Below are 8,948 nucleotides of genomic sequence, written 5' to 3'. Positions count from 1 at the left end.
AGATCAAGGCTGGGCAGTCACATAAAATGTGGCTGGTTGTCTCCTCTGCTTCTAAGCAGAGTCTACAATCTATCTCTTCAGAAAGGTCCATTTTGTTGAGATGGTAACGTAGCCCATGGTGACCCGTTGGATATCCCACCAGCAACCTCAACTTTGTTCTGCTGAAAAAGGATATCTTATTGTAACTATAGGGATGAACCAGCTCTTTAGCCTGACGGTTACCTCGACTGTCACGCCAGTAGCGACTTCTCTCAGTTGAAATCCAATTATTGATTATAGACCTAGTTGTAGACCAACTTAATCCACAATAAGGTTCTGGTCCACAGATTTGAGTGGCAGATCCTGCCCGTGCAAGACTGTCGGCAGACTCATGACCATTGATTCCTGTGTGACCAGGCACCAGCATAGCATCACTTTATTATTGCTTGCCAGCTGCTGCAGCGTGTCATAGCAGTCTAATAGAAGCTATGAGAAAAACTTCTAGGAGCTTAATGCTTTCATTTCTAAAGTAAAATACCTGTTTAATTCTTCAGTGTGAACTGCGTTTAACTACATACACATGATTTTATCGCTTCCATCTATAAAATTGTATTCAATTTACATCAAAGTACAAAAATTGCTTGAAATAAATGTGAATTAAGCATTACAAAATTATATATTTTATATTATAAGAGAGTAAAAAGTAAGAAAATGAAACAACAAATACATATTTAAAAGAATCAGTAGAAATTATATTAAATTCACATCAAACTTTTACAAACATACTTCAAATAACTCAGCTGTACTCTAATTTAATAACTAATTGACCTGAAAAATCTATCTTCAATTAGCATTACACTAAAGTCATACCTGTATAAATGCACGAATATTTTCTAGAAGAGATAAATTAAACTGCATTCCCTTATTAAATCATTTTAAAATTAAAATATATATTTTCCTAAATACATAAATAACTTTTCGAAAATATACATTTTAAACCTTATTAGTTGCTTTACAGATACAGGTTGAATTTTGAGCTCCTATCGACGCCTTTTCCCCATTAATACTACATAAAATTTTGTATCCATTCATCGTTAGCTTGCGTGAAATAAATCTGTAAAGTGCACATCTACTAAATTTACATTATGCAATAGGAAATTCATCGTTATTATTTGGAGCACAAATACTACGAAATCTATTTCAGTTTAATCCTCTTAACTTTTATGATTCATTTGGCGCCGCTGCTGTCTATAAAAGTGCAATTTTAAAATGAGGAAGAGCAAACAATAAAAAGTGCCACTCTTGTTCAACTTGATAAACTCTGTATACGCTAAATTCGTAAGATTTCCTTTTTAATTTGCACAGAACTATTTCAATTGAAAAGTACTTAGCGTTTAAGAAGATTAAGCAACTTAAGCCATTGAAAAACAAAAAACAATCTCAACTCAAAAATAATTTATAGTAATTGGTAAAAGCTGAAATGTTTGCATATGTATACTTGCACACAAATAGATACTTGTACTTTGCATAGTACATTATGTTAAACTGAATAACACATCTTTATCAGCAATTAGTAATGTGGCAATAGTAAGTTTTATCTGTTAATCTGAAGTGATGATTTCAATTGACCTTTAACGCTTTCCTAAATGATTGCAGTCAAATGTAATGAGATGAGAAAGCTATTAAAATTATTTAATTTGAATAAGTTAGGTTAGGTTCAGAAGGCGCATGCTGACAGTTGTCAGCACTTCCACTCAGAGACATATATTGCCCATTGCGATGCTCTCAAAAATTTGGGCAGGAGCGGTGAGTTGCAAACCTTTGTTATTCTTGCTAAACCATTTGGTTTTCCAGATGAAGTTGAAGATATCCGATAAGTTTGCTTTCGTTATCTCTTCCAAGTCATCACCAAGACGTTGAAGTCGCTTTTTCTGCAGTCCTGAATAGAAACACATGAAGTGGTTGATAGATTCTACCTCCTCTACATCTTGGCAACTTCTGCATAATCCACTTGTTGGAACTCGCAACCGTTGGAGCATAGGCGCAATGACACAGTGCCGTGTTAGTGCTCTAGTAAGTACACGAACTGCAGATTTGCTGAAGCCTAAGAGGCTTTTAGTTTTATTTTTGTTTTGGATAAGAATTTTTAATTTCTATTTTTGAAATTATATATTGAACTATCTAACTATCACATGTGCATATGTACCTGTCTAAAATAAGTGAGAATAGTCTGATTGCGAATGTCGTCAAGTGAGGTTGTGCGAGCGCTGCACATAGACATAGACGATTTCTACTAAACTATATTACATATTTAACAATGTATATCAAGATTAACATAAAGTGTTTTATTTTTGATAAATGTATATTAAACGTATATAACTTCAGTCGCAGAGAATAATTTAAAAAATATTTAAAATAATATTTATTATTATTTTTTTTTTTATTTAACAATATATCTTTATTGAATCGCTTTAAATTATAGCGTAACAAAAAGTTTTAGAATCTTAAAGACTAATAACATTATAATACAAATTATTTTATATAAACATTCTATAATGAAATATTTAATGATTGAATTATTTCAAAGCGCCTCGGAATAAGTAGCCAGGGCTTATTTGCCAGATATCACGGCGTATATTTTGAATTAATCAAGGTGACCTTTAGGAAAGCAGGATGGCGGGTCTATCATTCTGTTTCAGTCTAGAGGAAGTTGTCATATTAGCAAGAGGTCTACCCAGCAGATTCACATGGTTTTCAGGATTTGAAATATTTTTCTTCCTTATTCTCTCGAACTCGATTTTAACCATCGAAACTTTCAAATCGAAGTGTATGTTTTCATTCCTGATATACCAGGGTGATTAATGACTGAATGACTTGGTTGTATAACAAGACTTTTTACTCTAAATATAAAGGAAACTGATGCCCGATTAGCCAGCGAAGGCTTACAGTCTTGACCTTCATTTGAGTTCTTTTTGTTTCAATATGTTTATAATTTAATAATCATATTAAACTAAGCAAAATCAATTTTAACATTTTACTGCTTTCTCCTAACCGATAACTTTAATAAATATTAAACTACACTTACATGAATCCTCAGAACTTTGGTCAACAGTGTAGATAACTCTACATTTTCATTAGACTTAATTGCAATTAAGTTGAACTACTAAATTTATTTGAGAACTTATGAACCTGCACAATTCGGAAGTAAACGTTAATTTAACCAACACTAATTAACTTTTATCTCTATTGGCGTATGTTAGTATATGTGAGTAACGTGAGCCTACGCTTCCTCATGCAAACGGTAAGTGAACATATTGCGCAGTTCTCACTCACTTCATCTCATTGGCATTTTGGTACCCTTTAACCGGCAACTGATGCATAATTTCTAGACCCCAGAATGGTTATCTGTGGCATAAGTAAAGAGCCTACCTACACGCATTTATACCATACCTGTATGAGGCATTTTTGTAAATCTGTTAGTTCATGAGCATGAATAGAGTCCCTTAGGATACTTTTACCTGCCATACCAACATTTTGATACACTTCTCTCCTCCCCCCCTCTCACCCCATTAAACAATGCAAAAAGTGCTTTCAGCTACAGTTACTTGACAATTTTATAAATATTTAAGTAGTGCTGAAATAATTTCATTTTTTCGCTGCAAGAGAACTGTTGTGAATCCTCTTCAGATACATTTAATGCTGCCTGCGACCTGCTCTTATTTTAACGGTATGTATATATAGATTGGGAATATAATCCATATGTGTATGGGTTTGTATGTGAAACTCAAGTGCATACGTACAAGTATTTTTTTCTTCTTGGTTTAATATTTTTTGTGCATATTAATTGGATTACATAACATGTTTCAACATGGCTTTAGTCACGATAATCTCCTGGGATATGTCCTACAGTATGTGATTCTATTAAAGAGCACTTATACACACAGTTGGGGGAGTCAAAATAATTAAAGAAAAAAAAACACACAACCAAACAGAATTTGCTACCAAAAATATTAACTAAAATCATGTAAATAAAAAAGAAATAAGTATCTTTCACAGCCTGTGTTGTTACGTACTTTTATTTAGCATGCAATTGATAAGCAATATTATTCCACAGAGTATTATCACACAATGCGTGCGGTGAACGAATATATAAATAAAAATTTCAATGCTCTTAAGACGTTTACATGAGCACAAGGAAATTTAAATATGTTCCTTGCATACCAAATTGGGGACATTAAAATTCGTTCCATTTAACATGGTACTTCTGGCGATGTCGAACGATTATGTTGTGTACTTCAATACTCATAAATGCCTTCGAAATATCTTAAACTGGTATTTATTGAAAACAGTATTACCAGTACTTGTAAAATGAATTCTTTATGAATTTTGATTACTTTCAATACCTCATTTAATAGATTTAAATAACAGTTTCTACAATTCTTTATCAACCGATGATGTATTCTTCGGAATGATGTAGTTACTTAAAGGTGATATAAAAATGAATGACTTCCGTTGACAAATAGTAATGTCAGAAAATTAGTATAAAAAAAGTTAAATTAAAACAAAATGTTAATATTCAGCATAATTATAAGTACCTTATGTAGACATGGATTTGTATTTCGAAGTAGAACCTTTAATAAACTAAAAAGACTACAATCATAACCTTGAAAGCTTTAATATGCTATAAATAAGGGATACAAAACAATAAAAAAGACTTCTTAACTATTCCAATAAACTAGCAAGGAAAGCCTAATTTTACAAGAGCAATACTTAAAAATTTAAAAAATCAGAAATATTTTGCAATATACTTTGTAAACTTCCACAGAAACAAGCTCTCATATTGAATGAGGGTCTAATTTACAGTATATTACCTAACATTATACTATAAGGTTTTATTAAGTATTTATTCCTAAATTCTATTTATCCCACTTACGCACAACGCGTTTCGATTTCTATTATTGTAATGCTAACAAACCAACAAACAATTATTTAAAAAAAATCGAAACTAAATTTTTTCTGGGAAGCTCTCAGCCTTATAACTTTTTTATTTGTCCAAGACAATACAAAATATGTTTGAATCGTCTAAATAGTAATGCCAATATCCTACATTATTTCGAAAGACTTACTAGCTCAACAGTAATTTTATTGACATGTATTTTAAGGGGAGAAGGGGAAGAAAAAATAATAGACTGATAAGGGATAGCGTATGAATGGCGACAGAAGGAAAACATAAACTGGTAAAGGAGATGGTGTGATTGTAAGAATTAGTATAAGATTAATTAGTATGATTTTAATAATCGAAGTCCAAAGTTCTAGAAGGGAACGGTAGGAATAACCAGCTTTTCCAAATAGAAGTGATGTACACGGAGGGATTTCTTTACTATGGCTAATATAAAGTTAAGATATAAAAGTTAGAAAAGATAAGGTATAAAAGTTATTCATTCATCTTCTCTAATGGTTGGTAAGATATTCGTACAAAGTGCGCGCAAAATAAATCGCTCCGCAACTTTTAATGTTTTTTATTAAAAAAATGGAACACAGTGATCACAAATTTAATTAAATAAGTTGAGACAGTGACTCTAAATAAAAAGCTAATAAAATTGTGCCTGATTTTAAAAGATAAGTGAAACTTTTATTGAATTTAAAACATTTGTTTTTTATCAAAAAAAAGAGTTTAACTTTGCAAAATTATTTTTGTTTTGAGTTTTATTTTAATATTTTTCACACACATCTAAAACAGCTGATAGAGACAGCATATAAAGCTTGAAAGCTTCACATAAATAAAGAAAAAAAAAAGTGTTGTAAATTGACTCTGAAATTATACCAATTGCAATTCGCTTATCGTGTAATTGTGTAATTTTTTAATAAAATCTTTTAATTTGTTTTTTCTTTTTGTATTCTTTTATATATTTTTTATATTTTATATAAAACGACTGCACAAATTTTATAAAAACATTTCATGCCTATAAATAGAACACCACCTCCGGTAAAAGAAGGTGGTACACACCAATTAAAAAGTGAAAATTCACCAGCAGATGTTGGAACTAAACAAGTTCAAAGTTTAGAAAAAATGAATAATCAAAGTACAGACATTGCGACTTTACTAAAGGTTTCTCAGCGAGAACGAGCAGGATCTATGAGCGAAATTCATAACGCCAAAATTGATTTTCCGTGCAGAAAAGAAGAATGGAACGAAGTTAAAGGTAGTAAAAGACTTAGAGACAGTCCTGAAAAAATGAAAAAACCAAAGCAACAAAAATTGAACTACTGGCTCAGTAATTCGAATAGATTTGATGGACTGGTAGTGGAAGAAAAAGAAGACCAACCTGCTAAACAAGACGAAAAACCGCTTAAATCACCACCAATTTTTGTAGATAAAGTTGAGGACGTTCGCCCACTTTTAAATCTGCTTAACGAAATTGCAAATAATAAATATGAAATGAGAGTGATTTCATCTACTCGGGTTCGTATACAGCCCGGTGCACCGGAAATTTATTCAAAAATCGTTAAAATGCTAGAAAGTAAGAACACGGAATTTTATACATACAAACCTAAAAATGAAAGGAGCTTTAAGGTCATATTAAGAAATATGCATCCCTCCGTCGATATTGGGGATATAAAAACAGCTCTAGAAGAATTTGGACATGCTACTACAAATATATGGAATATGAAACATTGCCAAACAAAAAGGTCCCTTCCAATGTTCGTTGTAGAAATAGAGCAAAAACCAAATAACAAAGATATCTACAACATTAAAAGCTTACTCCACAGTCGAGTTACCTTTGAGCCACCCCATTTTAAACGTGAGTTACCTCAATGCTCAAGATGCCAACACTATGGCCACACTAAATCAGGATGTAGAAGACAACGCAAATGCATTAAGTGTGCTGGTAATCACGCATCGGCTGACTGCGAAAGAAAATCCAGAACAAATGATGTTAAATGTGTTCTTTGTGAAGGTAACCACCCAGCAAACTACAAGGGCTGCTTAGTGTATAAAAAACTGCAACCGTCTACTTTCCCACCACTTAGAAAAAAATTTCTAAAACCTGATGCTGAATTTGTATCCTCAACTAATCAGCATCAAGAACAACACGAAAAACAGCAAACTTTCGCTCAACCTGCACGCGCTCAACCAGGTCAAACTACTCCAAATAACAACTCTTAGCAAACTTACGCTCAAGTTGCTGCCAACCAAATAAATCAAATTTCTTCCAATAAAAATAATCTTCACAGCGATGCATTGGTGAGTGAAATGAAAGAAATGATGAAACTAATGCGGGAAGTAATGAATCAAATAACTACCATGACAAATCTTTTAGTAAGTCTTGTTTCTAAACAAACCATATGCCCATAAAGCTCGTCTTATGGAATGCCAATGGGTTGTCAAAACATTCCTCTGAACTGAGTTTATTTCTATCAAAAAATAACGTAGATGTATTATTAGTTTCAGAAACTCATTTCACAAAAAAAAGTTTTTTTAAAATTCCATCCTATTGTTTCTATCAGTCTCCGCATCCGGACGGAAAAGCTCATGGAGGCTCTGCAGTATTAATTAAAAGAACACTTAAACATTATGAATGTACTCACTATAGCACTGATGAAATTCAAGCCACAAATATTATGATCGAGGACTCAGTCGGACCAATTCTTATATCTGCCATATATAGCCCACCAAAACATAATATGAAGGAAGAAACCTACACAAAATTTTTTTCAACATTAGGGAATCGATTTATAACTGGTGGCGACTTCAATGCGAAAAATATATTCTGGGGATCACGACTAACCACAACAAAGGGACGTGAATTATACAAAGCAGTGAGACTCTTGAAACTTAAAGTTTTTTCCACAGGAGAGCCCACATACTGGCCATCAGATACAGATAAAATTCCTGATCTTATTGATTTTTGCGTTACCAAAGGCTTCCTTTATGAACATGTGCAATGTAAGACCAGCTTAGAGTTATCATCGGACCATTCACCAGTGATTGTAATAATAGATAAAGACCTTAGAAACAAGATCCAAAAATGTCAATTATACAACAAGCAAACAAATTGGACTATATTTGAAACAATGTTGTCATCGTCTCTAAACGTCAAAATGCCACTAAAAACTGAAGAAGATATAATTGAAGCGACTGAATACCTAACCAGATCTATTCAAGAGGCAGCATGGGAAGCTACTCCTCCTCCAAAAGTCTATATGAAGAATCTAGTAACGTATACTGGGGAGATCACAAAAAAACTAAAGGATAAACGAAATGCTAGAAAAATATGGCATCGTACCAGATTTCCTGAAGACAAGAGGAAACTTAACAAAATTATTAAAGATCTAAAGACTCTGCTGAAACGACAGACGGAACAAAATACGCAGAAGTTCTTACATAGCCTCGACACGTCTCACTTATCTCACTATTCTCTATGGAAAGCAAATAAAAAAGTAAATAATACAATAGATTATTGACCCCCACTTAAAAATACAGATAATACTTGGGCGAAAAAACCGTCTGAAAAAGCTCAACTTTTCGCAAGCCATCTAAAAAACGTTTTTATTCCACATGATATGACTGGCGATTCAGAAATAGATGTCAATGTTTCCAAATTTTTAGAAGAAACTCACCAAATGGAGTTACCAATTAGGAAATTTAAAAAACGAGAAATAATTTATACTATTAAATCTCTTAAAAATCAAAAGGCACCTGGTTATGACCTCATAACTGCTGAAATTCTTAAAAAACTTCCAGATGTTGCTTTAATATTTATTACTCATCTTTTCAATGCATCCTTGTTAAAAAGTTTCATCCCTGATCAATGGAAAGTTGCCGAAATAAAGATGATACTAAAACCAGGGAAACCAGCTGAAGATGTAAAATCCTATCGTCCAGTAAGTCTCCTTCCCATTCTTTCAAAAGTTCTTGAGATATTATTTTTAAAACGTCTTATGCCGGTAATTGAGTCGAAACGAAT

Source organism: Teleopsis dalmanni, chromosome 1 (assembly GCF_002237135.1).
Source record: "Teleopsis dalmanni isolate 2A chromosome 1, ASM223713v2, whole genome shotgun sequence".
Taxonomy (NCBI): Eukaryota; Metazoa; Arthropoda; class Insecta; order Diptera; family Diopsidae; genus Teleopsis; species Teleopsis dalmanni.
Note: the sequence above shows the minus strand (reverse complement) of the source record.